This window comes from Pipra filicauda, unplaced genomic scaffold (assembly GCF_003945595.2).
Source record: "Pipra filicauda isolate LSUMZ 115617 unplaced genomic scaffold, ASM394559v2 scaffold265_size1292809_pilon, whole genome shotgun sequence".
In the NCBI taxonomy this organism is placed as follows: domain Eukaryota; kingdom Metazoa; phylum Chordata; class Aves; order Passeriformes; family Pipridae; genus Pipra; species Pipra filicauda.
This window is the reverse complement of record NW_024104382.1, coordinates 508,279-525,287: the sequence shown is the minus strand read 5'-3', so window position 1 is coordinate 525,287 and position 17,009 is coordinate 508,279. Positions and strand designations below refer to the sequence as shown.

General features: G+C 44.8%; 1 long non-coding RNA gene across 7 annotated transcripts in view; it reads left to right on the top strand.

The window, feature by feature from the left end:
- LOC114004183 overlaps window positions 1-17,009 on the top strand; it is a 133,562-nt gene that overhangs the window by 104,455 nt on the left and 12,098 nt on the right. For 4 of the 7 annotated variants that reach the window (XR_005563883.1, XR_005563882.1, XR_005563879.1 and 1 more), the window contains exons 7-9: window positions 8,526-8,644; window positions 10,102-10,264; window positions 12,371-12,427. This is a non-coding gene — a long non-coding RNA (uncharacterized LOC114004183). Of the gene's footprint in view, window positions 1-8,525; window positions 8,645-9,159; window positions 9,199-10,101; window positions 10,265-12,370; window positions 12,428-17,009 lie in introns of all 7 variants that reach the window. The other 3 variants (XR_005563884.1, XR_005563880.1, XR_005563881.1) reach the window with 2 other exon arrangements.

Below are 17,009 nucleotides of genomic sequence, written 5' to 3'. Positions count from 1 at the left end.
TGGTGGTTCAATACACCAGGTCACCCAAGGAGCTGATTCTCCTGCAAAATGAGCAGGAAAACTCGGTCTTGGGGTTGGACCAGGTAGGCTGTAGTCCTGACTTTGCTGTTTCTCCCATGGATAAAAGCAGTGCCTCTTTTTCCCTGCCTGTAACATGGGGGACTGGTAATGTTGTCTCACCGTAAGGGTTTGGAGAGTGGCTGAGAAGCTCAAAGCAGATGATGCTGTTCCCTAGAAAATGTGCATGAAGCAAGATTGAAAGGGTTTGAGCATTCAGCACTCTGAAGTTTATTTGCTGTTTCAGCTTGTTTGTTGTTTCATCAGGCCATTGAACAATAGCTAATGAAAGGGGATGACATGATATTTTTTTTTTACAGGATATTACTGTTCCTGTGTCTATGAACCAATTAACAAGCAGCAGCTTTGTGTGTGGAATGCAGCAGTGTTGGGTTCTCCCTGTCAGGGCTTTGATGACTGCTGCAATAGCAAAAACGTGACTGGATGGGGCTTTCATTATTTCATTATTCTCTAAATTTATCTTAGGCTGCTAAAGAATTAACGTGAATAATTTTCCCATTTCACCATCTGCTTTAGACTCCATCTCAAAGGGTTCCCAATGAGCATGGTATGCAAAACCCTTTAAAAATGATCCTCTCCATATTTCCTGCACTCAGCAGTCTGCTAATGTGGCCAATAGATCTGGGTGAAGGGCCTGCATGATTTAGAGAGGATCATTAGGGTTATGATGAGCTGTGCAACTGTCTTGTTTATTCACAGTTAGCAATTTCAGAGCAGTGCCTTTTGTCTCAGAAAAATTTTTGCATTCAAGCTTTTACAGAGAGAGAGTAGTGCCAGAAACTCTCAGCCAGAGACATCCACCTTGGGCTCAGGAGCACAAGCTGCTCCACTGCTTTCCATCTTATTTCCCTCATGGGTTGGGCTGGAAACGCTGAGGAGCTCTGGTGAGCTCTCCATAATTGACATGAGGGTAAGTGCTGGTCTTCCACTGGCATTGAAAGGGTTATTCACAAAGAGTTTACATTTCTTGACTCTGTCTCTGTCTCTGTGCATTCCCCACTCCCATCTCTCGAGTCCGGGGTTTTATTCAGTCTTTGCCTACCAGGGTTGAACTGCACCAGAGCCTCTATTAAACATCCTCGCTGTGCTGCCTCTCAGGGCAGCCCACAGTGCCCTCCTTCCTTGCGAGGAGGAGGAGGAGGATTAGGAAGATAAAGCATTTAACCTGCCTGTCAAACAAAATTATTCACGGCAGGTGAGCAGCCGAGCAACATTCTGCGAGGTTCCCGTGAATAATACATGAGATGGCCAGTCTTGGCACGGGAGTGTTGCTCCAACTTTGGAATAATTCACACGCCTGAAAGGAAAAAGGTGCACACCCCAGTGTTTTTCGTTTTCTTTGATAGGGGCAGGCTGCAGCTCTGCCCTGTGGGGCTGTGGGTGTGCTGGGAGTGTGGGGCAGGGCAGAGGGGCACAGACACTCGTCTGTGTGGGTGTGCTGGGCTGGCTCTGAGGGCTCTGGCTCATGCCAGAGCCCCGGCTGTGCCCGCACGTCACCGTGTGACTGTGCCCACCGTGTCACTGTGACTGTGCCCGCGGGACGGGGCCAAGAGAGATTTATCACTGTGGGTAAAGCTGGATCAGAACGAGGTTACACAGCTCTGGGACTGCACCTAACTCATCTCCTGCCATCCTTGGGCCGGGGGGAGATAAATGTGCAGCCGCCCTCATCTCGCCCCGCTAGGTTTTGTTTGCAGTTCAGATTTCTCCCCGAAGTATGATGTCATTTTGTTTTTTTGTATTCAGTGAAAAATATTATAATGGCACCATTTCCTTCCTTCAAGTAAAAAAAATTGTAGAGCAGATCCTTTATTCTTATGAAAAGCCTCTGAGTCCATTACTTTGCTGGGAATTGGATTTTTCTTTTATTCTTGAAAGGAGCTGCTCTCCTCACCTAAAAAAATATTATATTTTGGCTGCAAAAAAAATTTTTACCATGTTTTGTAATAGAATGCATAAAGGACTCTGAATATTTTAATTTTTTATTATATACAGAAAATCTTAACTTTATATTTTGAAGTACTGGCACCGTATAAATTAAAACAAACAAACAGTAAAACCTCCAAGTTGTTTTTTTTTTTATAAACTTTTATTTTCTCTTACTCTTTCATCAGTTAACCTGTCTTGGCTTTTTATTCACCCTGTCAATGCACGTGATAATAAAAGGGAATACAAATGTGCTGGAAAACTGTGTTGTCCAGCACTTCACAAACACACACACATCCCTCTTGGTTTGAAAACTGTATTTTGATTACTGATTTGCCAGTGCCAACATAAACAAGTCAAAAAAAATCTTGGTACAAACTCTGTAGGTCAAAGAGGGTCTGTGACTTATTGACTTTGGCTCAAGCATTTGATGTACAGACACAAAAGAGATGGAGAGACGTGGCTGACCTGCAGAGATCCCATTTCCAGGAGCCATCCATGGGAGGTATCAGGAAGCTGTGGTGGACAGGGAGGTAAATAGAGTGGGTGTTACAGATTTAACATATGGCTGCAAGGGCACTGGAGTGAGGCCTTTAATTTCACATTGGGATTCTTCTCCTATTTGTTAGATAGAACAATATTAACCTTTTGAATTTATTTAGAAACTCATTAGTGCTTTTTTTCTATAGTCCATTCTTTTCCTGATTAGCTCTCCTCATTACAATTCAAATTTCTTTCTGCTACATTTACCACATTGTCCTGCTTTCTCTCATCTCCATTGTTGCTCAGCTTAATTTATGAAAGCAATGAAAAGGGAAGGGGGGGATTGGGTGACACAGCAGCCTCCTGAGCCTTTGGTGCTCAGGGAGGGAGGGAGAAGAAGGGAGACACCCCTGAGTTTGCCTTTTCCCCCAGGAAAAGGGGTGGGAGGATGCGGCAGCAGTTTCTGTAGGAGCGTGGGATGCCAGCATGGCTCAGAGTGGCAGCAGCAGGAGATAAAAGACCTTCTGGCTCTGCCTTAGCCCGTGCCCAAAGCTGCCAGCCATGCACTGAGGTGCCAGGTGAAGGCAGCTGCCTTCACACATTCCCACAGTGACCCTCCCCTGCTGTGCTGCTGTAGCCTTGGCTTTCCTGCTTTCTCGTTTCAGCTGTTGCTCAATCCCACGGTTTTTAAATGGAATTCACTCTGAAAGTTCAGTGTCCTCATCATGTCCTGGAAACAGATGTGACTGATGGCCCTGACTCTTCTGGCATCCTCTTCGTGAGGTTGTTTTTAAAACTGTGTGTGTGCCTTTAGTAGCAGTTCTTTTGTGTACTTTTCCTTGATATCAAGATGGAAGTCTGGGAGCTGCTGTAATTGCTCTTGACTTCACACATCTCCAGTGGAATATGACCTGATGCTTTGATAAGGTTTCTTTTAGTAAGAGCCTGTCCCTGTTTTGGGGGAACTGGAATAGGGAGATGCTAAGCTTCATTTATACAATTGCTGCCCTGATCTGCAAAATATTTTTTGTTGGGAACATGGAATTTTTGGCTTTTTTTTTTTTGTTTTATTTTATTTTAGTACAGTGCTTATTCCTCAGCAGTAATGCTGCTGTGTCCCGTGTGCTCGTGATTAAAGATGCACACACTTCTGACAAGAGATGATTAAATACAGCCAGATGATTTTAACCATCCCAGTCATTGTGATTCTCTGATTATTGGTGTGTTTGAACACCTCACAAATGTGAATGAATGTGTTTATGCAGCAGCTATCATAAAACAGGGAAGTGCCAGAGTATTTTATTTGAGGCACAGAGGGATTAACTCAGCAAAGGTTACAGAGAGAGGTTTTGGCAGGGCCACAAAAAGAATCTAAATTTTGGAGTTTCTACTCCAGTGCCTTAATCATAAAATCATCTTTTCTCTGAATTCTTTTCTATCTGTGGTAATTATAGTTTTGGCTGGGTTTATGTCCTTTATAAAAACCTGTCTTTCACACATCTTGTGAAACTGAAAGAAAAAAAAAAAAAGAAGAGGATAGAACAATCATAATTTTCCAAGTGTGTAATTCTGGACTCCAGCAGAGGCCTAAAACAAGTAAGGTAATTATTCCACTCAGTTCAGCACCATTTGGAGAATTAGGCTATTTCGTGAATTGTAGTTTTAGGATAAGACACACGAACTGGAAAAAGTTCAGTGAGCAACATGTAAAATAAAACAAATGCTTGCAAATATCAGCTGAAAGAAAAGGAGCTGGCTGCAAGCCTGGACTGTGAAGGTGGTTGGAGTAAGATGGGAAAGGTCAGTGATGTTGAGGGAAGGTTAAAAAAAAAACCAAACAAAAATAAAGATTTTCTTTAAGTTATGGGGAAAATGCCGGGGAATACTACATTAATTCCTGGTGGAAACTAAGGGAAAAAAGACTTTCCCCAAGGATGAATTTGGCCCAAGGTCAGTCAGGGGGAGCTGCCAAGGGGAGGTGGAGCCATCTAGTTAAATTCTAGACCTGCATTTGTTAGTGCTGGTTAATTAACTTGTTCCTGGCAATCAGCCACCAGGGCAGGAGGTGGACTTGATTTGCAAGTTCTGATTGCCAAGAAAGTCACCCATAATTGCCTGTGATCTCAAAGCTTTCTGATTTTCACCTCGGTCATGTGTTCCCCTGGTTTCGTGGGATTTTTTCGTTTGTTAGTTTTGGTGGTTTTTTTTTTAAATTCTCCCTCCACAGGTTCTTACCTTCCTGTAACACCATTTTCATACTTATTGCTACTGATGTGATTGAACCTTTGCCATGCTCTGATTTTGGGTGCAGTATCCACGGGGTCTGGAGAACATCAGCCATTCACATGGATAAGAGGAGCAAAGTTCCCTGTTGGCTGCAGAGGGGATTTGGGATCATTACCTGTGGCTGAGGAGAGCACAGTGTACTTTAATGGGGGCTGTAAGGCACCCTTAAAGTATTTATTTCTAGTTCTAAGTAGCTTCTGGGTGCTAATAGCCCCACAGGACAGGTTTCTACCTCCTTTCCTCAGGCAAACCTTCATCCAGTTGCAGTTCCAGTTCATATTCTGTAATATCTGAACATGCCTTGTTGTACAGTAGCCAGCATTCCTGAGAGGCTGCTTGGTTGTCTGGGAATGACACAGGGGCTGCCAAACAGGACCACTGTTGCTGAAGGGTCATAAAACTGCTCATAAAATCCCCTTGGCCTTGGTGGGGTTTAAACTGCAGATGGGGGAGAGCAGCAGGAATAATGTAGGCTTGGAGTCCTCATATGGAAGGAACCAACCAAGGGCTGAAATTGTCTTCTGTTTAATGAGTATTGTAAAAGAATGCAGGTTGGCTGCACAATACATGTGTAATGCAGAGCCAGAAGCTGAAGAACAGGAGGAAAGAAGGTTTGGGCTTGTTCCTTTGTGTTCCTGGAGGGAGGAAGGTGATGGAAGTTGCCACGCTGCAAGTTTCCAGTTAACCAACCTTGGACTGTTTCTTACTTTTAAATGGAAGAAATGAGGAAGAAGGGGAAGTGCTAGAGTCTTAATTGACTTTTTTACTATATCCTGTGTCCAGAAGTGAAAGACAAGGCTGAGAAAGCACAAATGCTTCAGCAGATCCTTCTAGCAGCAGATTTACTGCTGGTAGGAAAGCAATTATATGAACAGGACCTTGGTTTATGGTCCAGCCTGTGGCACAGGCATGGGGAAGTCCTGGGGAGCTTAATACAGGGGAGACTTTCAGGGAAGGAGGTTGCTGGGTCCACAGTGAAGCTGTTGGGTTTGGGGCATTTTGGTGGGTGATGGTCTGCTGTCTAAAGAGAGAGTGGTACCAAATATGTGGGACAGGAGGGGTTGCACATGCACAAAGAGACTGAGGGGAGTGGGTTGTTGCTGAAGGGGAGGGGAATAAAAGCAAGAGAACGATATTAACATTTGATTTCTGGCAATTGATGCAGCACGTAATAACTTCCATTTCAAAGGTTCTCATTTGTGCCTTGTTAAGACTCCAACCTATATTTAATGGTGGGAGTATCAGTTTTTGCTTCCTTAATTATCTGCCTGCAATTGATCTCCATAACCTGCTAAACCTCCACTTGGATCTCTGAAGCACATGAGGTTTCTCACTGTATCCTGAGAGACACAAAATTAGACTGGAAGCTTTTTCTTACAGCCTGTGTGTTATTGTGGTGTTTTGCCTCCTTGTGATATAAGCAGAATAAGAGTGAAAAATGGTGTTTTCAAATATCTGTGCCATGTTTCTAGGGGTGTTCCCAGAATGTCAGGCAGCTTTCTGCTCAAAACTCTCAGTTTCTTTTCCTTAAATGGGATGTTCTGGGTCCAGACCTAAGTCCACCTTGCTGCAGGGGCTCAGCAGCTGGAGCACCCTGGCAGCCCAGCTGAGCAGACAGCTTTCACAGTGACTCCCCGGGGTTTTGGACACTCTAGGACTAGCCCCTGTGTCATTCCCAGACAACCAAGCAGCCTCTCAGGAATGCTGGTTACTGTACAATATTCAGATATTACAGAATATGAACTGGAACTGCAACTGGATGAAGGTTTACCTAAGGAAAGGAGGTAGAAACCTGTCCTGTGGGGCTATTAGCACCCAGAAGCTACTTAGAACTAGAAATAAATACTTTAAGGGTGTCTTGCAGCCCACATTAAAGTACACTGTGCTCTCCTCACCCATAGGTAACGATCCCAAATCCCCTCTGTTAGAACCCTAGTTCTAACTCCAGGTTGGCATGACTGGTTAGTATCTTTTGAGCTCATAGGTTGTGTTAGGACAGTGCCTAGTCCTAACACAGCCCAGTTAGTCCAGCTATGTGTATAACCACCTCGAGGAGTTATGCTCCTGGCGAGCTTAATTCTCCGTGGATTTCACTTAAAACAGAAAAATAAGTATATATTTTACATTTTAAAAAGGTGCTTATCCAATAGAATGTTTTATGAAACAATTTTTCATAAATATTGGATTTGGGGAAATGCCTCTTTGGCAAATTTTCTTTGAATCTGGGGGTTACTCACATTTCACATAGTCTGGACTCGGTGCATTGTTTAGCTGCAATTTCTCCTTTCACTTTCCTGTCTGTAATTGTGCTGTAGACCTTTCCCAGAATATTTCATTTCGATGTGACTCATCCAGCTTCCTAAGACAAAGCGCAGCTTATTCAAACTATTCTAAATCTATTTATCCAGGCAAATATTTGGACATGTAAAACAGTAGTAAAGTGCTACGACATCTATCAGGGCAGCAGAGCACACAAAATCTGTGCTATTGGAAGTCACTCCCTGGTGTGCTTTATCTGGAGGTATTAATTGGCAAAGAGCAGTGCAGGAATTTGATTCATACCCAGACCCAGGCAGTGAGTGAAAGCTTTGCGTGTGTTTGAGCTCCATTTTCTCAGCACTAAATTTAGTTTGCACAGGCTCAGTGCTTTATCAGAGATGCCTCAGCTCCAAGGGGCTCTGAGGTTTGGGGGCTGCGTGGAGATCTCTCCTCTGTGTCACTGGTTCAGTCTTTAAAAGCCAAGGGTTGTCATGAGCTGATGGCTGTGTAATGGATTCCTCAAAAGCAGCTGGTATCACTGTCGAATTTATCAGGTTCTCACGTTTTATCTGGGATAGATTGGGTATCTGAACCTCACCCTTGAGGATTTCCCAGGCAGCTGCTGCCTGGTTTTGCTCCTCGGCGTGACTGAAAAGCCCTTAGAGCAGGTGCTGGCACCGAGTGTGAGCCCTCCCTGCAGCAGGGCAGGCATCGTGTCAGCAGGGGAAACGTCTGGGAAGAAATGGGGAGGATTTCTGGACTGCTCAGAAAATCCACTTTAAGTTTTCTTCAAGTCCAGTTCGATGGGGTTTGGCAATTTCACGTTCTCATCATGGAAGAGACTTCAAGAGAGACTCCTCCTGTCCCCAGATTAAACTGCCCCCCTTTTTTTTTTTTGGTGGAATCTTGTTCTCTGAATTGTTTAGAGAGGCTACTAGAGCCCATGTGGGGTGATGGGAGGTATAAATTGCCATATATGTGGTTAGTAATTTGGCAACATTTCCCTGCAGCCAGGGCTACAGATGTGATAGACTGGTGTTTGTTCTCCTTTTTATTTTGGCTTGCTTTAAACTTTTGGCTGCCTGAATTAATGCATTTCCTATTGATTCTGTAATGAAGACAGAGGCCTGAATTCATATGTTGCTTTTTTTATTTGCATTTTTACTACAGTCAGTCTCATTTCCTCGTTGCTGAAGGCCATCAGTGAGGAGCTGGATGACTTGTCTGTGCTTCTGCTTTTTGTAGTTTTCCAAAGCTCTATACATAATAAATCAGGCACCCTTTTTTGCTTCTGCAATTAACTAATCCACAGTGTAAAAGGAGCAGTAGAATTGATTGAATATGTCAAGTTTTAAGCCTTAAGAAAAAAAATGCAACAAAATAATGAAACACTTCCATGGCGATGATTTTCAAAATTGTTGTCCTTGTTCTTACAGAGATTTAGCCATGAAATTAGAATGAATAACAGACTTTGCTACCATGTCTCCCTCCAGTCAATCCTGACCTACGCTTGAAATGAACTTTTGATGTGACACCTTCATCTCTGCAGCAGACAGGGCTTCATCTTTCTGTTTGTCCCACCTACAGACAACTCTTCTCTGCTTTCTTTAAGGTGAGTAGTCCAGCAGCAAAACCAGCAGACAGGTTGCCTGGCATGGATAGCTTGGTTGTAGCAATTCCATGGCCTGTGATTTTTTTCCTTTATGGAGGCATCTCAGTCTTGTTGCTTTACCTTCCTTCCCTGAACAAGGAAGATTGAAGCAAAGGAAGGTTGAAGGACGTTTCTCAGCAATGTCTCTGAAGTTGCTGACTGGCACTGAGCCATGATAGTCACTCAAATCCACATTAAGCTGCATTTCAACAAGAAAGCATTTGAGCTCAGTCTGACCTATTTTCTGAAATAAGAATTTGAAAGTCCTCCCTTGCATAATGGGCTGTGTTGGCACAGCATCATGAAAGCAAAGTTGGATCCTGTGTTCCCTCTGTACCAGCAAAGTACTCCTCGGTCAAACTACTTCTGCTAAATTAAAACCCATTTTCTTTAAAATATGCCTGTAATTTATATGGTTAAAATAGTTTCCTTCCCTGTGATATTGTACCCTATGAACTTCCCTTTTTTTTGTACAGAGAGCCACGGGCCATTTATCGTGCACTTCTTGCTCTCAGGTAATTCTGTTCTGGCTGACACCAATTCCTTTTGCAGTTCTGCTTTGCACAGTTCTGCTAGGGAGGCACTCTGCTCACACCCTCCAGCGTGCAGAACTCCTTGAATCCAACCCTTGCAGGAGGGAAAGCCTGGATGGGAAGAATGATGTTCCCATCAGAATGATGTTCCACATTCCTTTTTTCACAGGAGCTCTTCAGTGGATGCTGCCTGTCACCTCAGCTCCTCCAAGGGGGAAGTTCCCCTCCAGGATTAGGTGCTGGAGGCAGGTCCTTTAGTGCTCCTGCACACTGGGCAGACTGAATGGATGGGACAGGGGATTTTATATTTCTGTAAAAGGAGCTTATTTAAGTTCATATTGGCAAAATACACAATAGTAACTGCACAACCTGCAGTTATTTCTGTGTAACATCCCTCCACCAAGTGCCGGAATTTCCTCCGAACAGAAGAAGAGCGTTGGCAGTTCCAGCTCTGTGTAATTGTTTCCCAGCATCCAAGTACACCTACAAAACATTGCCTGCAGCACAACACTGGAGATGATTAAAAGAATGTATTTTTTTTTCGCAAGGATAAAAGATTTTATAGCTCTTTGGTAAATGTAAAAATATTAATTGAAGGAAGTATTAATTGTCAGTAGAAGAACAAATGTAGCTTAAATGTATGTAAAGATGTTGGAATTTACAAATGAGCTGGTAATGTAGGAAGTATAAAACACTAAAAATACTTAATTAAAACATACACATTTGAAGAGCAAAAGAATCAGTAATTTCAAGTAGTCTTCATTTTAATAGATATTTCCTGAACTTCACTGAGCCTGATTGTTTCATGTTGCAAATAATTCCTGTTCACCCTATTTTTTTATTTATTAAGCAATGCCATTTTTGCTGCTTGTTTACCTCTCTCAGAACCTTCTTTCTAATGTCAAGTGAAGAGCAGCTTCCACAGAAAGTGTGTATAGAATTTGGGGACTATGTCACACCTCTGAATGTGATGGACGTCACCGTAAGGACCAAACACATTCTAGTGATCAAACCCAAAGTAGGAAACAACTACTCAGGGAAAGTGAAGGTGAGTTTTGCTTGGTTGTGACAATGAAAACTGGCCAATTACTTCAGCATTTAACAGCTCGGGAGGTTAGGACAAAAGTCACAGTAATTTTTTCCTCTGGACTGCCCTGAGTTAATCCCTTGGTGCACTGTGGCAGGTCTGCAGAGCCTTGACACTGCCCTGGCCCTGCTGGCCCTGCAGATGTAACACAGAGGGAGAGCTGCCCTCTCTAATCTCTGATGAGGAAAGCATTTATTTTTACTGGTAAGAGCGAGCTCTCTCTTAAACTGTCACAGCCTGGGTCAGGAAAGCATTAGGCCCTGTTTCCTTGGGAGCTGCTTTGCTCCTCCTCTGGGGATTAGCTAGGCATTAGTCATGGCTTAGCTGGGACCTCTCTTTGCCCTTTCCAAATAAATGGCTTTGGAAGAGGAGGGCAGGGCTGTGAGTCTTGGAAGGGATGAGGCACCTTCTGGCCAAGCTCTGCTTGGGCTGGCTGATTTACAGGGCTGGGAGGAAGCTCTGGGGAGCCCATCTCCCACGGCTGAGCAGGAGGGCAGCTGATCTCATTTTGCCCTGGGACTGCTGGGTGATGGTGGGGCTGAGGCTTGGTCCTTGTGGAGGCTGTCTCAGAGGTCAGAGGGGAGCACAGGCACAGACTCATGTGCAGGGCAGAGAGACATTGTTCCCTCCATGGCATCTCATCAACTTGTTAGGAAGTATTCATGAAAAAACATCATATTTACGAGGCAGTTTTTATGCTCCTCTCCTCATTCTGAAACAAATGCCAGAAATCCTGCCTAGCCAGGAGAGGAAAAGGCCCTATTCCTTATCTTACAACCAGTGGAGGAGGTCTGAGGGCTGTAGTCACCTCCACATCAGAGCAGTGCTGCTGGCAGGATGGGGGACCTTACTGATCTCTTCCCATGGTGATGCCACTGCACAAGGCCTGATGGACAGTGTGAGCTAAATCCTGCATGGTGAATTTTTCTGTACTTGTCAGCATGTTTTACTAATGAAAGAAGAACTTATGTAAGATATGGAAACCAGTGGGAGTGTTTTGACACTGACTTAGAAAGACCAGGATTTCACCCCATGGTTCTTCAGTTACTTTTCTGAGTTTTTGCTGGGTTTTTTTCCCTGTTTTTTTCCCATGTCTTCTCCATGCACTTTTTTCATTTTGAATAGGAAATATTTGCTGCTGTCAGGCCCAGGGCAGGCAGGGACTCCTCCAAGGTACTCTGCCCATCAGAATGGTTTATTTCAGAGATGGGAAGTGCTGAGATACTTGGATAATGGAATCTCAAGGTATTTGTTCCCCTCTCTTTACCAACATGTGCTGGGTTCCTGAGTTAGTCACGTGGAGCTGATGGATGTTTGGCTTTAATTCCTGTGCACATCTGTTTTTGAAAACTGCACTGGAACAGCCTCTACAATGGCAATGCTGTGTTTTGTTCTCAGAATAATTGAGGTTCTAGTGCCATTGCTCAGACCCAGGGCTGGGCTGACCTCTGCTTAGGGAGTGGGGATGAGGCTTCCACTGCCAGTCCATCTCCCATTTGGCCCTACACCTCTGGAAAAGGGGGGGGAGCATATTGAAAAGGAACAACACAATAACATCTTCCCAGTGACCTGCCATTACCCTCTGTGTCTTTTGTAGCTTAAAGCAATGTTGCACATGAACAAAGATCAGCAAATACTTTTCCAAAGGCAGTCAGAAACTGTTGTTCTTTATCAGCTCAGATCTTTGCTGCCTGGGGCTATCTGAATCATTCTTGCTAAAGTCTAAGGGTGATTTCCTTTCTCTCACTGTGAAAAGTTTACACTTAAAAGGCTCATGCATGAAGGACCAAAAGACATTTAGTTTGGCTGCAGAGTAAAATAGTTTAGTGTTTCCATTGCTTCATTACTTTGTGCTGGTTGTTACAAACCAGCTTCCTCACAGCCACTGCTGCTGCTGAAATCTGTGCTGGGTCCCTGCACATGACACGTGCTGCAAAATGTTCAGTTTGCACCAATTGTTGCCTGTGCTGGAACAGCCAGCATCCAAAAAAAAAAATATCTCTCTTCTCCAATTCACGTTGCTAAATTTGTGTTGTGTGGGTGTTTGTCTGTATTTTCCTATTTTAGTGTCTCTGAAGACATCTGACAGGGCAAGAGGAAGCACCAGGGATGCAAGAAGGAGAGGTGAGGGAGGCCGTGAGGAGGATGAGATGCTTGGGGAGCACGGTCAGAGGCACAGCAAAATAAACCTCAGAGAGGAAAGGGATGGAGAAATGGGTCCCTTTTTCTGACCCAGGCAAGGTGCATTCCTGGCATCCTGGTGCACTGGCTCTGTATGTCCCAGTCCTCCCTCCTCTGGTTATTCTGAATGTGTGTTGCCAGTGAGGGTTAAGTGTCACATTAACACAAGATTTGTAGAGAGAGATAAAACCTTTTTTAGACAGAGACATGGTCAAGGAAAAAAAAAAAAAGCATTTTATTGGGGTGTATAAGCCTGTCCTTGCTGTAAGCATCAGGCTCCAGGACATGGTTATCCTTCACATGGCAGCTCTGGGAGATTGACAGGTAACAACAGCAGCCAGGTTGGTAAAACTTTCTGCAGCTTTAGTGTCCATAGCATCTCGCTTGCTTTCCTTGAAAATGTTTTTCCTTAACTCTTCTTTTTCATTTCAGCCTTAAAAATGGTTGGAAAATTAGATTTTATTGATGGGAGAATTGCACGTAAGCCTTTGCTTTCAGAATTGCACATAAGCCTTTTCTTTCACCTGTGTTTTCAATGGAAATAAGTCTACTGCAACCAAACTTCTTTTTTTCTGGTGGTTTGGGTCTTTTTGGATTGGTTATTCAGTGCAAACTGAAAAATAATAACAATTTCATTAAAGCTGAGGGTGTCCCTGAACATGTGCTTTTGTAGAAAATACCACTTTTCTTGGGGGGAGAAAAACATTTCACTGGAAAACTTCCAGCCTGTCTCGATTTGATTTTTGCTCTTTCTACATTTTGGCTCTGGTTCTCCATCAAATCATTTGGCTTTGTGTGTGCCCCCTTCCTCCCCATCTGCTGCACTCTAATGGGAAATAAATCTCCAAGCTCTTTTCTATTCCTTGCCATCCCATAGTCTTCTGCTCTCCCTGAGTCACTGAGATCATACATCTCCATTTATAAAACACTAAAAGTATCATTTATATTTTTTTTTCCCAGAATCCCTCTTGACCAGTGTCAGATACAGAAACACTGAGAAAATAAACCTCAAGGATAAAAAATATCCTTGTGGCTCTGTCTGCTGTAAGGATAAGATCCTTTTTCAATGAAGATGGATGCTCTGGCTTCCCTCCCTGCTCCAGCCACTTTTTTGTCTCCCTCCCAAGCCAGTCTTGGGAGTGTTGGATGGGACAGATGTTGTCTCTTGTGTGAGCAGTGCTGTGCTTTCCAGTCCAAACCTCTCCCTAGCAATTGGATCTGGGTAGCTTGAGTTCCACACTCCAGGATATGCCTTGGACCGTGGCTTTCTTCTGCCCTGTTTTGTGTCAGCCTGACAGGGACCTGTGAGTCAGGCTGGTGCTCTCCAGCAACCAGCAGGGTCAACATCATCCTGGATTCAGCAACATCCAGACATCCTGTTGCCTACTGGGACCAGTGTGATCTTCTTAAGCCACCAGCTGATGTGCTCTGAGTTGCTGGTTTGGAAAGCTTGGGTTCCTGATTGTTGAGGTGCTGAAGGTGCCCATACCTGAGCTAAGTGTTTAATGCAGGATAAACCTTGGGCTGTGATGTTCTTCCTCTTCCCAGTGAGTGTTCTCCTGTTGGCACATTCCATGGAAGCCATGCCAGCTTTGTGGTGGGGCATGTCAGGGTCACAGGGAACAGCTCTCCTGTGAGGAGAGGCTGAGAGAATTTGGACTGTTCAGTCTGGAGAAGAGAAGGCTCTGAGGTGACCTTTGGTACCTGAAGGAGCTCCAAGAGAGCTGGAGAGGGACTTTTGTCAATGGCATGGAGTGACAGACAAGGGGGAACGGCTTCAAACTGACAGAGCAGGGTTAGGTTGGCTATTGGGAAGAAATTCTTCCCTGTGTGGGTGGTGAGGCCCTGGCACAGGTTGCCCAGAGAAGCTGTGGCTGCCCCTGGATGCCTGGAAGTGTCCAAGGCCAGGTTGGACAGGGCTTGGAGCAACCTGGGCTAGTGGAAGGTGTCCCTGCCCATGGCACGGGGTGGAACTGGATGATCTTTAAGGCCCCTTCCAACCCAAACCATTCTATGAACCAGACCCAGTTTCAGTGTCCAGCACAGCCTGGGGGAGTCAGGGAGCTGTCAGCATCCAAAGGCTGCTGAGAGATCCTTCCTCTAAGGAAAGGCACCACAACTTTCAGAGGTACCATTTGGCAGCACCCAGTCTCCTGGCATTCCAGTGGATCTGGTTCATTTTCACCTGTCCCAAGCACATCCAGCTGCTACCAGAGGCACTGAGCTGCACTGAAGTGCAAAGGCAAAGGGAAGAAAGCATTCAATTCCTATCAGGTAGGTGAAAATTTGGTTTTCCTCCTGCTCTCTCCTGCCTCCTGGAGAACAGACTGTATGTAGAAGGTGACCTTTTGTCTCCTTCCTCCCCACCCCAGCTGAGGGCGATTAGGCTGACACATCTGATGACAGATAGATACCAGCATGAGCAAATTGTGCTTGAACTTGCTCCAGAGAAAATTGTTCCAGGGCAGGCACAGGCTGGGGCTGCATTAGGGAGAGCACAGATCACAGGCAAATGTTTGTGTCATTTGCAAACGCCACTGCGAGGGGACGTGGATGAACAGATGAGCATTTTGAACTCTAAATGTTACAGGAGAGAACATGAAATAGTGCTCTGTGTTTGACTTTTGAAGGCTACTCTTTGGGGGAAGTCTGGATGAAATCAGATCAATCCCTACCACCTGGATTTTTTTTTTTTCTTTCATCTTCTGTTTTACTTTTTTTTTAAATCTTTTTTTTTCTAAAGTTGACTTCTTGCTTGTTTGGTTTTGATGGGTTTTTTATTTGTCCCACAAGAAATTTCTGAATTCTTGATATTCACCAAAATTTTAGTTAATGCATATGCTGAGTCTTCATAGTATGAGTGGAAATTAGGAAGGATAGATATGGAAGAATTTTAAAGCTGTAGAAACTGTTTATGAAAATAAAACTCTGATCACAAGTCCTACATGCAAAAAAAAAAAAAATTAAATGCAAGAACTTTGAAAGTATATCCTTGCCTGTCCAAATAGCATTTCCAGGTTGATCTGCAGGAAAGCCCCAGTAACTCATTAACTCACCACAATTTAATGAAGAACTGTGTGTTCTGGTCACATCCATCATTCTGCTACTCTGGTCTGAACAAACTCAGTGTCTTGTGAGGATGCACAAACCTGAACCCTGCAAAGTCTGCTCTCAGGGCAGTGGAAATTTCCTTCCTGGCATCTAATTTGAGGATATGAGGAATATTTTGGAATTAAATGAGTACCATACTGACGGTCTCCCAGTCATGCCAACATCGTGCCTCTCCATCCTTTGACCTCAGAAAGGCAACCACAGTCCAGGTGACAGCTCTGTCCCTGAGGCTGCAGCCAGAACACTGGAAATATCCGACTTCTCCACGATAAGTTTGGCAACCCAGGTAATTGCATACCAGTCCCACAGGTTTCATTAGTCTGTCTGTGTCCATGGCAGGCTGATCCTGCCTCTCTCCTCAGCAGTGGCTGCACTCCAGTACCATCCATCTCTGGCTGTCCCCTTGGCTGCAGAGCCCAGGTTTTTAATAGACGTGGCCTCAACAGGTTCAACAGGTGCCTGGTGGAAGGAGCAAAGCTGCATCTCTGAACATCCTGGGCAGCTCTGAACGTCCTGGAGGATGGATGGGCATTTGGCAGCCTCAGAAATTATTGTCTTTCCAAGGTCAGAGGATGGAGGGGTCTTGTGTTGCCACGACAGAGGAGAGAGACAGATCATTAATGTGGTAGGTGCTTGATCCCCAGATATTCCTCATGCCTTAAAATAAGATGCCTGGAAGGAAGTTCCCTTCCTGCAGGCCCCCCCTGGTGTCGCTGCAGCAGCTCCAGCTGCTCACAGCACCCTCAGCCAGGTCACCCCAGGGTGGTGTGGGCTCACCCCCATCCCCTTGGGTGGGTGGGAGGCAGGATTTCAGTGCCTGTGGCAGCCTGGCCCTGGTGAGGGGAGCTCTGACAGTGATGTGGGAGGACTTTTTTATTTGCAACAGCCCAGGATTGCCATTGTTGAGATGGTCCCAGCCACTGCTTGTTCCCAGTGCCCAGAGAGCAGCCTGGAGCCTGTGCCAGCAGCCTGGGGAGCTGTGTTTGAGACAGCAAAATGCCCAGAAATGTATGTTATGGCTGGGAAGGTTTGTGTGTAGGCCTTGTCCCACTGATGGGCTGTTATGGGAAATAACACCTTGATGTTGAAAGCCTTAAATGCTCCTCAGGCATTTTGACAGTGCTGCATGGCTTCTCCTTAGGCTGCTGAAGCAACAGGGGAGAGAACATTTGCTTTCAGCTCATAAACCCCAATTTATTTGGTATTGGTTTGTTTTCTTTGGGCATTGATGCTGTTGTGGAAAAACAACCCATCCTCCTGGAGTGCCTTAGTGGGCTGCAGGAAAGTTTCCTATTGTTTCATGGTGTCTTCAAGGTCTTTCCTGGATGCATCCTACCTCTGGAACCAGGTTCTTGCCTGGTGTTTGTGCATTCGGTGTCCTGGGGGGTCTGGGCTGGGGCAGAGGAAGGGTTTC